We start from the raw sequence: 18,742 nt of genomic DNA, 5'->3' as shown, positions 1-18,742 counted from the left end.
CAGTCTCTCTCCCACAAGGGGAAACATCCTTTTAGCATCTACCCTGTCAAATTCCCTCAGGATCTTAGGTGACCTTATTGAAGCACATCATTCTCTTAAACACCAACGGATACTATCCAAGCTTCCTGCAAGATAATGCCTTTATCCCAGTTGAGTGAACCTTCCCTGAACTGCTACTAATGAAATTATATCCTTCAAGACGACAAAAATGGTACACAATATTCCAGCTGAATCTGGTGAACAGTGCAACAAAAATAATCTCTCCCTCAATGTCAACAAAACGAAGGAGATAGTCATTGAGTTCAGGAAGCACCATGGAGGACATGGCCCTGTCTACATCAATGGAGAAGAAGTAGAAATAGTTAACAGCTTCAAGTTTTTAGGTGTCCTGATCACCAAGAACCTGTCCTGGTACCCCCGTGTTGACACAATAGTTAAGACATTCTCTCTTTGGGAAAAATATACAAAAGTCTGAGGTCACATACCAACTGACTCAAAAACAGCTTCTTCCCTGGTGCTGTCAGACCTTTGAATGGACTTACTTTGCATTAAGTTGATCTTTCTCAGCTTCCTAGCTGTGACTGTAATACTACATTCTACACCATCTCCTTTCCTTCTTTATGAACAGTATGTTTTGTCTGTATAGCACACAAAAAACAATGCTTTTCACTGTGTACTAACACATGTGACAATAATAAATCAAATCAAGAAAGCCCACCAACACCACTATTTTCTCAGAAGAAGAAGAAGAAGAAGGAAATTTGATATGTCCACTACGACTAACTTCCACAGATGCACCTTAGAAGAAAGCATTCTTTCTTGTTGTATTACAGTTTAGTATGGCTCCTGCTCAACCCCCGACTGCAAGAAACTACAAAGCGCTGTGAACAAAACCCAGTCCATTACACAAACTAGCCTCCCACCCATTGGCACTGCCTACATTCCCGCTGTCTCAAAAAAAAAGCAGCCAGCATAATTAAGGACCCCATGCAGCCTGGAAATATTCTCTTCCATCCTTCTTCCACGGGGAAAAAGATATAGAAGTTTGAGGCCACATACCAACTTACTCGAGAACAGCTTCTTCCCTGCTACTGTCAGAGTTTTGAATGGACCTACCTCACATCAAGTTGGTTTTTCTCTACACGCTAGCTATGACTGCAACACTACATTCTGCACTCTCTCTTTTTCTTCTCTATGAACGGTATGCTTTGTCTTACAGCACGCAAAAATAATACTTTTCACTGTATACTAATACACGTGACAAGGATAAATCAAATCATCAACACCCAGGACAAACATAGCAAAACTTCATTATTTTTATACTCTATTCTGCTTGCTCTAAATGCCAACATTTTGCCTTCACTTGCTCTATCTGCATGAAACAATTCAGATACCAAGACACACAGGTCACTCTGTACCACAGCATTGTGTTCTCTCTCTCTCTCGTTTTAAATACTTTTTCTAGTCTTCCTGGTAAAGTGGACAAGTTCACATTTTCCCACACTCTACTCCCATCTGTCAATGGGCAGCATGGTGGCACAGTAGTTAGTACTGCTGTCTCATAACATCAGGGACACGGGTTCAATTTTGGTCTCAGGTCACTTTCCATGTGGAGTTTGCACATTCTGTCTGTGTCTGCATGGATTTCCTCTGGGTGCCCCAGTTTCCTCCCATACTCCAAAGATGTGCAGATTAGGTTGAGTGGCTATGCCAAATTGCCCCTTAGTCTCAAGGGGACTAGTAGGGCAAATATGTGGGTTGTGGATAGGGTCTGGGTGGGATTGTTGTCAGTCCAGGCTCTATAGACCAAATTGCCTCCTTCCGCAACGTACGGATTCCATGATTCTAATTCTTTTGCCCATTCACTTAAGTTGTCTCTCTGCAGATTCCTGATGTCTTTGTCACAACCTACTGCCCTCCTCATCTTGGCGGCATCAGCCAATTTAGTGATCATTCATTCGATCCCTCATCATTGATATAGATTGTAAATAGTTGAGGTCCCAGCATGGATCTCTGTGGCATTCCACTGGTTGTCTGCCAGCCTAAAGTTGACTCATTTACCCCTGCTTTACGTTTCCTGTCAGCCAATTAATCCTCTACCCATTACCCCTCGAACGGGAGCTCTCCTTTTGTGAAGTTAACTTTGTTACAACACCTTATCAAATGCCTTCTGGAAATCCAAGTACACTTTTGTTTTGATAATGTTCTGGTGAAACTGCATTCCTTCCAAGGCCAATATTTCCAAGAGTGAATGCCCAGAATGGAAAGAAACACTTTAGATATGGTCTCAATAAAGGATTTGAATTGTTGTGCCATACTTTCTTCCCTTCATATTTTCAGCTACTAGAATTGCAAATTCATGAGGTATGGGCAGTTGCGCCTTCGTAGTTGCTTTTGAGAAGGTGGCAAAGCCGCCTCTTGGATTGCAGCAAAGAGTGCAGTCAGGAAGGCAGTTCCAGAACAATGAGACAATCACATTGAGGGAACAGCAATATCATCCCAAATCAGGATGGTGCAAGATATGACTCCTGCTCTGTCCAAGACCACAAGAAACTACAAAAGGTCATGAATGTAGCCCATTCCATCATGCAAACCAGTCTCCAATCCATTGACACTGTCTACACTTCCCGCTGACTTGGCGAAGCAACCAGCATAATTAAGGACCCCACGTATCCCGGGCATTCTCTCTTTCAACTTCTTTTAGGGAAAAGAAACAAAAGTCTGAGGTCATGTACCAACGAACTCAAGAACATCTTCTTCCCTGCTGCCGTCAGACTTTTGAATGGACTTACCTTGCATTAAGTTGATCTTTCTCTACACATTCTACATTCTCTCGTTTCCTTCTCTATGAAGGATATGCTTTGTCTGTAAAGCACGCAAGAAACAATACTTTTCACTGTATACGAATACATGACAATAATAAATCAAAAATCAGATAAATGCAAAATACTGTGGATGCTGGAATCCAAAACAGAAACAGAAAATGCTGGAAGATCCCAGCAGGCCTGACAGCATCTGTGGAGAGAGAATTGAGTCAACGTTTGGAGTCTGGATGACCCTTCATCAGAGCGATGGTGCGAGGCCTGGGCAGGGTGATTGGATTTACTATTCCGATGCTTCCGCAGCCCTTACCCTTCTAGGGTCACACCTGTCCAACAGGCAGCCCGTATGCCAAATCCAGCATTCCTACCTAGCCAGGGAGCTGGTCCACTGTAATATCTGGTGCCTTTAGCCATTTCTTGATATTACATGGAGAGAATTAAATTCACTAAAGATGTGATTTTGGGGACTGCTGGGAGAGGCTGAGACGGATCATCCTTTCAGCACTTCTGCTAAAAATAGTTTCAAATGCTTCAACTTTATCTCTTGCTTTAATATGCTGGGCTCCCTGACCATGGAGGATGAGGATATGGGACTTTCTCCTCCAGTGAGTTGTTTAACTATCCATCATCCTTCATGATTGGATGTGGCAGGAATGAAATCTGATCTGTTGGTTGTGGGATTGCTTAGTTCAGTGGGTAGCACATTGCTTTCACACAAAAGCAGTCCTGGTGTTACATGTTCAACATGAAGACACAATTTTTTTTTTAAGCTACACCTGGCGCTGCTTCTGGCATGCCACACTTCTTTGAAACAGGGTTGATTCCGTGGCTTGGTGATAATGCTAGAGTTGCAAATATGTCGGGCCTTAAGGGGAGATGGTGGCATAGTGGTAATATTACTGAATTAGTAACGCAAGGCCTTTTGAACTGGCAAAGCTCTCCTTACTAAATCTGGCAGCTTGTGCCAAAAATTGGCAGAGCTGTCTCACAGTCGAGACAAGCAACAGCCTGATGTAGTCATACTGATGAAATCAGACCCTACAGATAATTTTGCACACACCACCATCACTATACTTGGTACGTCCTCTCTTTCCAACAGAGAGACACCAAACACATGACAGCACAGTGGTATACAGTCAGGAGGGAGTGGCTCCAGGAATTCTCAACATCGACTCCCGGATACTACGAAAGCTCATGGTGTCAGGTTGAAGATTGGCAAGGAAACCTCCTGCTGATTACCACCCGTTGTCCTCCCTCAGTTAATGAATTAATATTCCTCTACATTGAATACTACTTAGAGGAAACTTAGCGAGGCCAATTTTACTGTCCTGCCCACCACAGGAATCGGAGCAGGCGAGGGGGGACCATGGAAAAGTCCATTGATCTGAGGTAGGTTTTTCCTGTTTCAGTTCAAACAAGGCCAAAACATCTCATCCAAAGTTTGGTGAAGGCACAAAATACATTCTGACTGTGAAACTTCAATGTCTGTCACCCAGAATGGCTTGGTAGCGGTTCTGGTGACCAAGCCTTAAATGACACATGTGCTAGACTGAGTCTGTGTCAAGTGGTGAAAGTACCAAGGGGGAAGAAAAACTGCTTAAGCTTCTGCTCACCAATCTACTTCTCGTAGATGCATTGGCCCATGACAGTATTGTTAAGGGTGCCAATTGCACAGTTCTCATGGAGATGAAGTTTCACCTTCACTTTAAGGATAACTCCCATTGTGTTTATGGTACTACCACCATGTCAAATGGGATAGATCTTGATCAGGTCTAGCAACTTAGACTGGACATCTATGAGGTACGATGGGCCACCAGCAGCAGAATCGTATAGAACTACAATCTGCAACCTCATGACCCAAGTGAACATTACAAGCTTGGCTCACTCAGTCACAGAGTTCTCAAGCACCCAACCAACCCCAAGAGAAGTACACTTCTTGGGTATTGATGAAGCTGCACTCATCCAGGCAAATGGAAAGTACTGCAACAGTGCCAAGGATCCAGGTTCAATTCCAACTTTGGTTCACGATCTGTGTGGAGTTTGCACATTCTTCTAGCGCCTGCCTGGGTTTCCCCCGGCAGTTCCAGTTTCCTCCCAAAGTCCGAAGATGCGTTGGTTCGGTGGATTGGCCATGCTAAAATGTCATTACCGGACTAATGTTGCACCCCAATCTCTCAGTGCCTGCAGGTTGCAGAACACTTGAAGTGTACGAGCAGGCACTGCCACACCACCATCAATATAGCTGCGGTAGAAGGCAAGATAGTTAATTTGGATATTCCGCTCAATCACCATGTGCCCGCACACATTAATGGCCAACTCGACCAGGCCTAGAATGACTGCTCACCCATTCCAGCTGTGCCACCCCCTCTCTGTGCACAGAATAGTCACAGTACTTTCACATTTGCTCCAATTAAGTTTCTGGTCTATGATAACTCCAAGGATGTTGGTAGTGGGAGGTTCAAAGGTGTTTGAATGTCAAGGGGTGATGTTGCAGATTTCCTGAACACTGTCTACATGTATTTCTCCTGAAGTTTAGCTAATATCTTGTATGAGTTCAGCATAACCTTCTTGTGCTTTTGTGCTTTATGCCCCAAAACCCAGTTTAGTTTACGCTTTATCAACCACTCGCTCCACCTGTTCAGCAATCTTCAACACCCCAAGGTTCCTCTGTTCCCCTATCCCTTTAAAGAATTGCGAGTGGAGATTCCCTCCCTCCCCATCATCCTATGCAACTAAAGCTGCTTGTTTCCAACATAACATGGGTCTCCCCTTGCATTGGGCAAAACGCTTGTCATAGTACAATATGGGGTGATACCCCAAAAGTGGCCAAGAATGAGGAGGATAGGTAGCAGGAAGGTCAACAGCTAATTTTACATGTCTCTGACCTGCCAGCAAGGAGCATAAAAATCAACTCCTGTGTTCCAAGTCTCTGCTTTGGAAAGGAACGTTATGCAACGAATAGCTGTGGTGTTAAGATGGTGCACTATTTCCTTAGGATCACAGTATCTAATTGTTATCTGTGGAAACACACTCCCAGTTCTAAAGGAAATGGTTTAGAATTGTGGAGTTTGGAAAGTTCATGTCTCTTTTAGCACTCGATTTAAATTGGCTTGCTTTCTCTTTAAAACAAATAGAAAAGTTGGTTAGCATGTAAAGCAGGGTGCAGTATCTGGATTGTGACACATCATTTGCATATACACAGTTATATATAATTCATAACACACACCTAAAAAGTAATTAAAAGTTACATCACTGAACTGAACTCCCCTAAAGACAAGCACAGAGATCTTGTTAAAAGTAAACTGAAAAAGGGCACTGACAAATGGCCCAGCAAACTAGAAGCATGATCAGTTTTGGTGAGTTGATGGGATTTTCACACATGGGGTAGATCATTGCAATTTGAAAAGTTTCAGAAATACTTGTTCTGGAACATTTGATTCCATCAGAGACAGATGGGGAATATCTATAAATGGGTAAACCAACAGCACATGATCAGTTGCAAAAAAGAGAGACTCAACAGGTACAGTATCCCTGTCAGGTTACAGGTCTAGCAGCAATTCTGATCAACTTCCACAGAAACCTAACAAACCTCTCAGATGTGCTACAGCCTTTTAATACACATCTCTCACTCACTCCACCCACAATCAATACTCGTGCACAAAAGTTCCAGCATCAAAAATACTTCCAAAATCACCATAATCAATGACAACTTTTGCTTTACATCAATTATTTTTATTAAACGCAGGGTGTGCCCATAAGTAGCACTACACACAAGAGCAGGATCTTAGTTTCTGTTTCTATTTTCCACAACATTCCCATTGTGTGTGCCCCAGGCAATCCAAACAACAACAATCTATAAAAATAAATAAAAACATCATTAAGTTGAATCGTTTGCTTTGGAAATACGTAGGCACAATTATTTGAGTCCAAGTGACAGCCAGCGAAATCCAAAGACAGCTTGGTACCTTTTTCGAATGGCTGAATTTGCCTACTTCTGCTCCTAATGCCCAATTTTTTTTCCCCAAAACAACAGGCTATGGAATAAAACATCATCTGTGAATGCACAGGGTATGGGGACATAGGCATGTCGAGTTCTGCTTTCTGTCACAGTGCATACGTAGAATAAAACAATCACCTACCCACTGTCTGCACTCACTCGGATCCCGACAGAACGCAGGAACAACCAGCTGCCAGTGCCCGCTGTCACGTGCCCTTAAAGGGCTGCAAGGCGTGGCGCGGTGGCCGCTGGGACTTGTAGTCCCGCGCCCGGCGACGGCACGGAGACTGCGCGGCGGCAGGAACTACAACATCCAGGACGCAGCGCGGGGGAACAAGGTTACTTCTGCGGGTGGGGTATCAGGCTGGGGAATGAGTGATATATTTGTATCTGGCACTGTGTGTGATTTAGTACACAGAAATCAAGCATTTTTTTTCTAGAGGGCGTGGTGGACAATTCCGAGCAATTTATATAGCCGGTTATATATGATACTTTTTTTATTGTTTTAATATGAATATTATGTTTGCTCAATTATTGTGTTCTCAGAAAGAACCAGAAGCCTCACTGTTTACAGGTGACAATCATCCTCTGATCATGTTCACTGTAATAAAATTCAACGTAACTTGTTGAATTAATTCATTCATAATTGCATCAATCATGGATGTTCTAATATAATATGGTTGCAGGCTTTAGGTGTCAAACAATCCTTTTCAGTGGAAGTGTGACATTCATATTTCTCCCTTTCAAGGGGCACCATTTTCATTGGTGTTTGACAAATAATTGTTTTGCCTTTCTTTTTAACCAAAACATAGCTCATCAGAATGTGCAAATCATCTCTGCGGGTGGCTTTGCAGTCAATGCAGGAGGCAGTGTTAACTCCATATTCATAGATCTAGTGAAATGTTACGTTCAGATAGACCAAAAAAACAACATAAAGCCAGATCAAAGTGAGCTGGTCAAAGAAAGAGGGCTTCAAAAGTCTTATCCATCTGGTTATTCTGCATGTGTAAATCTGTATGAGGTGGCAGGATATTTAATTACAGAATCACTGAAATTAAAACTGATTAAATGAACCACTTATCTGCACTTTCAACAGGGATCAATGACTAATGATCAAAAGTAGGATCTGATTAATTCCACCTTTAATAGTCCAGTGAAGATGTGGCTGAATTGCACCAAGTTTACTGCTATGCTGGTTAGGATCAGCTAATTAGCACATGCTGGGAAACTGAACTTTTAAATTTTTTATTCCATTCTTAAAGTTACAAAACGAATGCTCAAACGGACCGGGCAAACTCAAATCCATTCCTTGCTTGCTCCAAAATCCAAATTCAAAATTCAGATTGAATCTAAGAACATAAGAAATAGGAGCAGGAGTAGGCCATCTAGCCCTTCAAGCCTGCCCCGCCATTCAATAAGATCATGGCTGATCTGAAGTGGATCAGTTCCACTTTCCCGCTTTCTCCCCATAATTCCCTTAATTCCCTTGTCTGTCAAAAAGCTAGCTACCCGTGACTTAAATATATTTAGCGAGGTAGCCTCCACCACTTCAACGGGCGGAGAATTCCAGAGATTCACCATTCTTTGAGTGAAGAAGTTCCTCCTCAACTCTGTTCTAAACTGCACCCCCCTTATCTTGAGGCTGTGCCCTCTAGTCCTGCTATCCTTTCTAAGCGGGAAGAATCTCTCTACCTCTACCCTATCCATCCCTTTCATTATCCTGTAGGTCTCTATAAGATCCCCCCTCATCCTTCTAAACCCCAACGAGTACAGACCCAGTCAATTTAGTCTCTCTTCGTAGTCTAATCCCCTCATCTCCGGTATCAGCCTAGAGAACCTCCTCTGCGCTCCCTACAAGGCCAAAATATCTTTGCGCAAGTGCGACGAACAAAACTGCACATAGTACTCCAGCTGTGGCCTCACCAGTGCCCTGTACAGTTGCAGCAAGACCTCCCTGCTTTTATACTCTATACCCCTCGCCATAAAGGCCAGCATACCATTCGCCTTCTTGATCACCTGCTGCACCTGCAGACTGGGTTTTTGCGACATGCACAAGGACCCCCAGGTCCCTCTGCACCGTAGAATCTACAAGGTCCCAACAAGGGAGACAAATAAGATGGCAAAATGAGGCACTGCACCCGATCTTGGGCTTGATCTAACGCTTGACCTTAGCCAAAAGGCTGAAAAGCAATAAGATAAAGTTGCCATAAGCCCAGGTGACCATAGGCTGCTCTTCTATTTGAGGGGGAGAGTTGATTGGTAGTGATTTAACCTGAGAACCACCACACCTCAGGCAAGGGAAAGTTTGAGAAGGTAAACCTTCATGACTAAACTCAGCCCATAAGGAAATTGAACTCACACATTGCCATTATTCCACATCACTAATCAGCTGTCCAGCCAATTGAACTAAACTGACCCAACCAAAAGTTATCATTTTTGTTGTTGTTGTCTAAGTGATGCTTTTGCTACTGAACCATGGGTGAGCTATTGGGGTCATTCCTGCCCTTTTGTATATCACTGAGGGCCCAGGTCAGGGTCCCATGCTCAGCATTATGAGCCACAGCCAACAGGGGAACCAATACATTTTTGGTGGTGATGGTGGAAGAGCTGGAGTTTTAAGGGATCCTTGCAGAAGAGGACTTGCGTTTGCTTCAAGCACATGGCAAAGACAATTGGAAACCGCCTTGTATTTTTCTCCATCATCATATATGCTCAGTGTTCATCAGAGTTTAAAAGGGGAGGCTCTTACAAACAACTGAAGAGGAAAATGCAAGACAGTAAGGAATGAAAAAAATGAGTGGATTGACCGTGCTAAATTGCCCCTTGGTGTCCAATGATGTGTAGGTTGTTATGTGGATTGGCCATGACAAATGCGCGAGGTTACCAGGATAGGGTTGTGGGGTGGGCCTAGTTAAGATGATCTTTCAAAGAGCTAAATGGCTTCCTTCTGCACTGTCAGTTTTCTAAGGAAAGTTCCTGCTCTTGGGCAGATCACCACCGCTATGAAGAGTGGAGCAGCATTGTTGTGACTTGAAATTTCAGAAACCTTTGGGGTCTGGGTGAAATAATGACTGGATTGATAGTTCTGTTGTTATTCACTTTGCTATTGTTTCTAAAATATTAGATTATTTTATAAGCTAGCACATTAAATATGTTATAAAAAATACTGCAAGATTTACTGTTTACAAGTTTCCCTCAAGTTCCCTCCTTATGAAGCACAGAACAGACTGACTTGCATATAGGTTGCCATTCCATCACCAGTGCTGGACTAAACCTCTGCACTTCCTACCAACCACAGTAAAAAGTCTGACAACACCAGGTTTCATGACTTCCTACCAACCACCATTAAAACAGGAACTTCACAGAAGGACTGCAGTGATTCAAGAATTTGGTTCAAAATTGCTTCCTCAGGATATCTGCAGATAGGCTGCATCAACCACATCCCATAAATAAATTTGGTACGTCGCCTTATGAGGATAGGTTGGACAGGCTAGGTTTGTACCCGCTGGTGTTTAGAAGAATAAATGGCAACTTGATTGAAATATATTCTGAAGGGCCTTACAAGAGTGTAACACTACATTCTGCACTCTCTCATTTCTCTCTCTATGAACAGTATGTCCCGTCTGAAGAGCGCGCGAGAACAATAGTTTTCACTATATGTTAATACATGTGACAATAGATCAAATCAAATCTAATCAAAGTGTGGGTTGCATGGTGGCACAGTGGTGCCTCACAACACCAGGACCTGATTCCTGGCTTGGATCACTGTTTGCACAGAGTCTGCACATTCTCCCCTTGTCTGTGTTGGGTTTCCTCCAGGTATTCCGATTTCCCCCCACAGGGGGGAAATGTGCTGGTTAGATGCATTGGCCATGCTAAATTCTCCCTTGTTGTGCCAGAGCAGGCACCAAAGTGTGGCGACTAGGGGATTTTCACAGTAGCTTCACTGTAGTGTTAATGTAAGCCTAGTTGTGACACTAATAAATAAACTTTAAAAGAGGATTTTTCCACTTGTGGGAAAATTTAAAATTAGGGGTCACTGTTTAAAACTAAGTGGTTGCCCAATTTAAATGGAGATGAGGAAAAATATTTTCTCTCCGAGGGTGGTGAGTCTTTGGAACTCTCTTCCTGGGAAGGTGGTAGAAGTCTTTCAATATTGTTAAAGCAGAAATGGATAGATTCTTGGTAAGTAAGAGGGTGATAGATTATCGGGGATAGGTGGGATGCAGATTTAATGTTATTGTGAATTCAGCCATGGCCTTTTTAAACGATGGAGCAGGCTAGATGGGCTGAATGACCTATTCCTCCTCCTTGTTTGCATGTTTAAAAAATAAAAGCAGGATGAGATTTAGCTGCAATCCCCTCTATGAATAAATAATTTTCTGATATTCCTTGCTGATGACATTTGAACTGGAGAGCAAAGTATAAAATTCACATTGTTCAGCATTATTAGGTATTTCTAAAGCATCAGCTCAAACTTTTAATTTTGGGTGATAATGTAAAATAGATTTACATCTCTCCTGTTTTTTCTTCTCTATATTTTCAATGGAATCATTGCTGACTTGCTATCACAAGTTTGCACCAAAGTCAAAGTTAGAGTCAATCATGCCAGAAGATTGCTTATGTTGATGTTAGTAAAAACTGAACATGCTGGAAAATCTCAGCAAGTCTGACAGGATCTGTGGAGAGAGAATAGAGCCAACATATTGAGTCAAGATGACCTGAGATTTTCCAGCAAGTTCTGTTTTTGTTTCAGATTCCAGCATCTGGAGTATTTTGCCTTTATCTTAACAAAAACTGCTTTATGCTATGCCTACCATGCAGGGATGCCACACTCGAAGAGAAGAGAATGCAATTCTAAAGCGGGGTGACAGATTGTGGTTTCAACGGTCCCACTATGTCTGCTTCAGGTATTGCTCCCCTCTGGGGGCATAAAAGTGCTGAATTCATCTTGAAACATCAACGAACAAGACTACTGCTTTAGGCTCCTCGTCAATCTACTGCTGTGTTATTAGAAATTTCTCTGCTGGTGGCCTGATTCTCTTAAAAACTTAAGAAAGCTTGAATTAATTTCACAAAGGCAATACTTTTCAGTTTCAAAACTTAACTAAAAATTTATTTTAAAACATAAAAGACGTATAAGACAAACAAAACAGCACCCTTGGGCGTGGGGAGCCTTCGGATGGCCAAGTAACTCTGAGTTAGAACTAAAGACCTCTCTGAAAACCTGAGACACTGAGCCAGAGTTCATTACAATTGTATCTTTCTGATATCTAAGGTACCCCTTTTAATTAGCGAGACTTGATTTCATTTCACGTTAACATATCAGTCCAAAACATAATGCATACCTCAGCCAATTGCGAAACGTTGCTTGACTTGATGATCTTTCATTTGCTAACCCAAAAACCAGACATCCATCCCACTGGTATGACTAACTTCCTCTTTTCTATGTCTCTCTAAAGTACGCTATCATCCGAATACCTTTCCCTGTGGCACTTTGCCAAGACAATCAACTGTATTAGTCTAGGGCCCTTTGGATAAATACACTCTTATGCCCAGACAATAGGACCATTCACTTTGACATTAATGTTTCATTAAATGTTTCAGCATTTGTCTTGAGTTTGAAACTTCATTATATTTTCTGCTGACAAAATAACTTTCAAGTCTGAACTTTTGAACTTCTGTAGTTTCTGCAATAATTGTGTATTGGCTGTGGTGAATATTTTAATCTTATTTTGTATTAGTACACTCATCATTCAACATAAATATAGATTTTTAACATTAAAATCGCCTTTCATTCCTTTTAATCGTGTTTTGCATTCACATATCAGCAAACTGCTAACATTATCTTGTTAGGTGTAAATTTAAGGTTTACTAGGGTGCTCCCGGCACTTGATAGTTTGAGTTATAAGGAGAGGCTGGATAAACTGGTACTTTTTTCCCTGGAGTCCAGGCAGCTTAGGGGTTATCTTATGGAGGTCCATAAAATAATAAGGGGCATAGATCAGCATCTTTTCCCAAAGGTACAGGAGTCTAAAACTAGAGGGCATAGGTTTAAGGTGAGAGGGGAAAGATACAAAAGGGGCTAGGGGGCAATTTTTTCACACAGAGGATGGTGAGCGTCTGCAACAAGCTGCCAGAGATGATAGTAGAGGTGGGTGCAATTTCGTCTTTTAAGAAGTGTTCAGACAGTTACACGGATAAGATGAGTATAGAGGGATATGGGCCAAATGTGGGCAATTGGGACTAGCTTAAGGGTTAAAAAAGGGGTGGCATGGACAAGTTGGGCCAAAGGGTCTGTTTCCATGGTGGAAACCTCTGTGACTCTATGACTCTAAGACATTTAATTCTCTCCTTCCCAACTGTTATTAAACCTAAGAATCTGCTTATGACTGTACTTATGAATCCAGAAATCCCCATCCTCATGCTGGAGCTCATATTTCCTCAGCTGGCCATTATGCTGTGGTACATATTTCTTCTGGAAATTATGAAATCTTGCACAATTGCTATTCTGAAATATTTTGTTCATGAAATATTGAAGCTGCTGAAGTGATTTAAAACAAATGGCGAAGTGTTCAGTCGAACTTTTTTTTTCAAACTGGTAGTTACTCGAATGTAAAAGCATGGTCTAGTCACGCTTGTCTTGGGATGTCAGTAAGAGGAAGCCTCCTCAAGTGGAGCATGTCGTGTCATGCAGAGAACCTCCGAGTACCTGTTGGGGAAAGCCTCAAGCTATCATGTATAGCTACAGAAAATTCACATCAGGAAGCTTAGAGTTCACTAATCCACAAATTTTAAGGAAGTCATCTGCAAAAGACAAAAAAGTGGTGTATTGAGAAAAAAAAATTGCTCTTTGAGAGCGTTCGAACAAAGTGTTCTGGTCCAGAGTTTAAAATTGGAATGATGGTGAGGCTGTCAGCACTCTGTATCACTGCGGAGTACATTGACAAATTCTGGTGTTAGTACTTGCAGAGTTAATTACAGATATCTAGAAGCTGCTGTCTAGCTAGATGGCCTACTCCTGCTCCTATTTCTTATGTTCTTATGTTCTTAATCTGGTTTGTTCCTCCACCAGACTCGCAACACCTGTACCTGAGGTTTGGTATTAAAACATATGAAAGTGCCATATTTATTCAATAGTTACAGACTGGTATTTTAAGATGTATGTGAATTTGTGACTGTATGGTAAGTTTTAATTTCGACTTGGGTTCCAGTCACAGCTTGGGTCACTGTCTGTGTGGAGTTTGCATGTTCTCCCCTTGTCTGCGTGGGTTTGCTTTGAATTCTCTGGTTTCCTTCCTTGTGCTGGATAGTTGCACTGGCCATGTTAAATTCTCTCTGACTGTACCTGAGCAGGTGCCGGAGTGTGGTGACTAGGGGATTTTCACAGTTACTTCATTGCAGTATTAATGTAAGCCTACTTGTTACACTAATAAATAAACTTTAACTTCCATTACTGCCAGCCAACCAACCTGTCTGGTCTTGAAAATTAATTTTACAACTATGGAGTCTAATTCCTTCAGAATTTATTATTGGAGATGTTAAAAATATTGAAATGAAAATTAAAACTTTGGTTTTTCTTTTTACTTCTCTTAATCTCTCCCAATTTTTCATTCCCTCTATTTTTCTTTCTTCCTGAATGTAATTTATTTTGAATTAAATATTCTAACAATATACATGTAAATAGTTAATATTTTGCATGTTTTAGTAAGTATTCTTCAATTTGACTTACTGAAGAGAAATTCTACATTGAATTTATTGACTCACTGGGAGCAGGCTGACAGGTCGGAGAGCGGGATGTACAGCTGCAAAATCAGGTGCCATGGTGATGGGCCTGTGCGCATTCCTAGTTGCCTCCACTGGTATTTTACTTACATCCTTCAGCCAGTTGAGAAACTTTAGGGGCCAGTTAAAGAACATTTAAGAACATAAGAACATAAGAAATAGGAGCAGGAGTAGGCCATCTAGCCCTTCGAGCCTGCCCCGCCATTCAATAAGATCATGGCTGATCTGTGGTAGCTCAGTTCCACTTTCCCGCCCTCTCCCCATAACCCTTAATCCCCTCTCTTATCAAGAACCCATCAACCCGCTTCTTAAAAATATTTAGCGAGGCAGCCTCGACCACTTCAACGGGCAGAGAATTCCAGAGATTCACCACCCTTTGAGTGAAGAAGTTCCTCCTCAACTCCGTTCTAAACCGCCCCCCCTTTATCTTGAGGCTGTGCCCCCTAGTCCTACTGTCTTTTTTGAGCGGGAAGAGTCTCTCCACCTCTATCCTATCCATCCCATTCATCATCTTATACGTCTCAATGAGATCTCCCCTCATTCTTCTAAACTCTAACGAGTACAAGCCCAGTTTATTCAGCCTCTCCTCATAGCTCAATCCCCTCAACTCCGGTATCAGCCTAGTGCAGAGGAGGTTTACTAGGCTGATACCGGAGTTGAGGGGGTTGAGCTATGAGGAGAGGCTGAATAAACTAGGCTTGTACTCGTTAGAGTTTAGAAGAATGAGGGGAGATCTCATTGAGACGTATAAGATGATGAATGGGATGGATAGGATAGAGGTGGAAAGACTCTTCCTGCTCAAAAAAGACAGTAGGACTAGGGGGCACAGCCTCAAGATAGAGGGGGGGCGGTTCAGAACGGAGTTGAGGAGGAACTTCTTCACTCAAAGGGTGGTGAATCTCTGGAATTCTCTGCCCGTTGAAGTGGTGGAGGCTGCCTCGCTAAATATTTTTAAGAAGCGGGTTGATGGGTTTTTGATAAGAGAGGGGATTAAGGGTTATGGGGAGAGGGCGGGAAAGTGGAACTGAGCTGCGACAGATCAGCCATGATCTTGTTGAATGGCGGGGCAGGCTCGAAGGGCCAGATGGCCTACTCCTGCTCCTATTTCTTATGTTCTTATGTTCTTATGTTCTTAAACCTCCTCTGCACTCCCTCCAGGGCCAAAATATCCTTGCGCAGGTGCGGCGCCCAAAACTGCACACAGTACTCCAGCTGCGGCCTCACCAATGCCCTATACAGCTGCAGCAAGACCTCCCTACTTTTATATTCAATCCCCCTCGCTATGAAGGCCAGCATCCCATTTGCCTTCCTGACCACCTGCTGCACCTGCAAGCTGGGTTTTTGCGACTCATGCACAAGGACCCCGAGGTCCCTCTGCACCGTCGCCTGCTGCAGTTTTTCGCCACGTAAGTAATAGTCCTTCCTACCATTCTTCCTACCAAAGTGAAGGTTAGATCCTGCTGCTTTGGTATGATTTACAGGTTTTACTTGACAGCTGTTTTGCAAGCTGGGTGGGGCACACTTCTGTTTAGGTACCTGCCTCAATGCATACTCCACCAGTCTGACAGTACTCCCTGGCGTACTGTATTCTCCCTAACACCATTATGAACCTGGTCCTCCAATCACTTCACCAGGGCCCGTCAGGTTGGCCTTGACAGAAGACCCCGACTTACCTATTAGTCCAGCTCCATTGAGAATTGTTGTTGGAATTGCCTGCATTCCCAGCAGCAGCCACCATTCCCAGTGGTGCTGCCGAGAGTAGGAATCTGCCAGTTAGCTGATTGGTAGGCAGCTCTCAGAGATGGGATTTCCAAATGGGGCAGAAGCATCGCACTGAGCTAATTATTGACCCCCTCGTTGTAAAATTAGATTGGGACAACCCAGCCAGGTGGGTGTGGGCTCTCCTCCAATTTTTCAGCCGATAGCAGGGTAGGGGAATGGGGAGTGTGTTGTTGGTTGGTGGTCACCACCATATTAAATTCAGCCCAGTAAGTTGCTGCTCAAAAGTGTAGCAAACTGAGTGCTGTTCCTCCCGGGGCAGCACAGTACACAGGTGGTTAGCACTGCTGTTTCAGAGCACCAGCCTCAGAGCACAGCATCCTGGGTTCAATTCCCAGCTTGGGTCACTGTCTGTGTGGAGTTTGCACATTCTCCCCGTGTCCCCGGGTTTCCTTCGGGTGCTCTGGTTTCTTCCCACATTCTAAAAGACATGCTGGTTAGATGCATGGTGCCAGACTGTGGCAACTAAGGGAATTTCACAGTATCACTTCATTGCAGTGTTAATGTAAGCCTTACTTGTGACTCGTGAATAAATAAACTTTTCCCTATTGACTATGATTTTTGGCAAAAAGTTTAAAATTAATTACAGTGTATCAGTAAATCATGGCGGTGGTACTTCAATGCTTTAAATCGCGACTGAAGGGAAACCTCAGCAGAAAGTGAGAAGAACATTTTCGAAGTGCTCTCAATGGAAATGGCAACAGGTTTGAAATTGAGGCACAGGCTAGATATCAGTTTGATCCAAAGCCTGAATTCAATTCGTCCACATTGACCCAGAATTGATTCAGTGATCCTATTCAAACAGTAGTGAATCAATCTTAAATGTAATTATTTAAAACAGATGTTATACCATTCGTTGGTCAATTTGATTACTTAGACGTATTCCCAATGATATTATTGAAGGTTCCTGAAATTACCATAACCTTGCTTCTTTTTTATAAGCACAACATCTTGATTCAGCTCTGAAAGTCATTAGCAGCACTAAATGTAGTGAACGATGGGTGTGATGGCATGTTGCAGACAAAGATGTAGCCTCAAGCTAATTTATATTTCATTCAAGCATAGATTTTCACATTGTAAATCATGTTTCTTTATTTCCTAATGTTAGTGCACAAGCCAGTTTGAGTAAAAGATCAATATCAATGAGGGTTTACAGTAATTTCTGTTTCATTAATCTACTTTCAATCAAGGTGATTGGAAGTTGTAAGTGCACAAATCCAAATAAGGTTGGAGCAATCCTGTCTGCAACTGCACAGTAAATTGACTGGCAATCATTTTTTTCACTAGCATTAGGGCATAAAAGCATAGATAACTGGGGCGGGATTTGGCGAGACTGGAAATTCCTGTCCAACGTGAACGGGCTTTTGGCTGTTCTCCAAATTTGCCAGTCCTACCCATGATGATGCACATCACAGGTGGAACGAGGAAATCTTGGCTCCAGTTTCTTGATTACAGAATAGGGGACTTTATTCCAGGGAAAACTAGTTTTGCTTTGGGTAGAATTTTTCTGTCCTACCGTTAGCAGATTTTGTGGCAGAAGGAAGTGGAAAATCTTCAAGAGAGGCCAAAAATTGGATTTCCACCAGTGAGAAATTGGTTCATGAAGTGAAATGGGCTGACGGTGATTTGGGTTTCCACTGCTCCATGGTTGAATGCATTTGCATGCAAAACTATGTTATGAATGCGTATTAGAAACGCAGCTTGATGCAATCGTGTTTTCCCCTTCCCACACCAATGGGAAATTAGATCAATCTGGATCACATTTGCAAATGAGTGGCCTGCATGCCTTGGCCCTCACTTTGCTCATGACTTTGAGTTGAGTGCAACATTCAAAGCTTACCTGCAGCAGAGCTGCTCTGGATATTCACCAATAACAGTGATGCCATATTGGTGAGGATGTAGAGTTGCTCTGTTCACTGACTTACTCTGTACTCTGGACGGTTGTTTTCTGTGGGGCATAGGCAGTGCTGCACTGTGTGACAAAGAGACAGAGATCAGCATTGCGACCTGAGCTGTGCAGGGGAGAAGATTTACAGAGACATGGGGGACAGTGGGATGTAGTGAGGTAGGGGTGTAGGCAAATAAGACATGGGGGCAATGTGATATGATGAGAGTGGATAGGAGAGAGAGGACGGAGATATGGGGGACAATGGGCTACTGTGGAGTTGAAGGGAGGGGAAGGAGGATATAGACAGCATGGATAATGGGTTGTGATGAGGTGGGGGGCGGTTAGGATAAGGACAAATAGGATGAAGTATGGTTGGACATAGGAAAAGGAGACATCGGAGACAGTGGGCTATAGTGGAGATGGAGGGAGGAGAAGGAGGATAGATACATCACAGACAATGGGATGTGGTGC

At 42.8% G+C, this 18,742-nt stretch overlaps 1 protein-coding gene across 3 annotated transcripts in view; it reads right to left on the bottom strand.

Moving 5' to 3' along the window:
• The window catches only part of tsnare1 (T-SNARE Domain Containing 1), a 735,823-nt gene extending 728,789 nt beyond the window's left edge, over positions 1 to 7,034 (bottom strand). For 2 of the 3 annotated variants that reach the window (XM_080194990.1, XM_080194988.1), the window contains exon 1: positions 6,962 to 7,034. The gene's annotated coding sequence lies outside the window, so the exon portion shown is untranslated. The remainder of the gene's footprint in view (positions 1 to 6,961) is intronic. The other variant, XM_080194987.1, reaches the window with a different exon arrangement.
• Between the last annotated feature and the right edge of the window lie 11,708 nt (positions 7,035 to 18,742).

This window comes from Carcharhinus amblyrhynchos, chromosome 8, assembly GCF_965287045.1.
Source record: "Carcharhinus amblyrhynchos chromosome 8, sCarAmb.v2.hapA, whole genome shotgun sequence".
In the NCBI taxonomy this organism is placed as follows: domain Eukaryota; kingdom Metazoa; phylum Chordata; class Chondrichthyes; order Carcharhiniformes; family Carcharhinidae; genus Carcharhinus; species Carcharhinus amblyrhynchos.
This window is presented reverse-complemented; position numbering and strand designations above follow the sequence as displayed.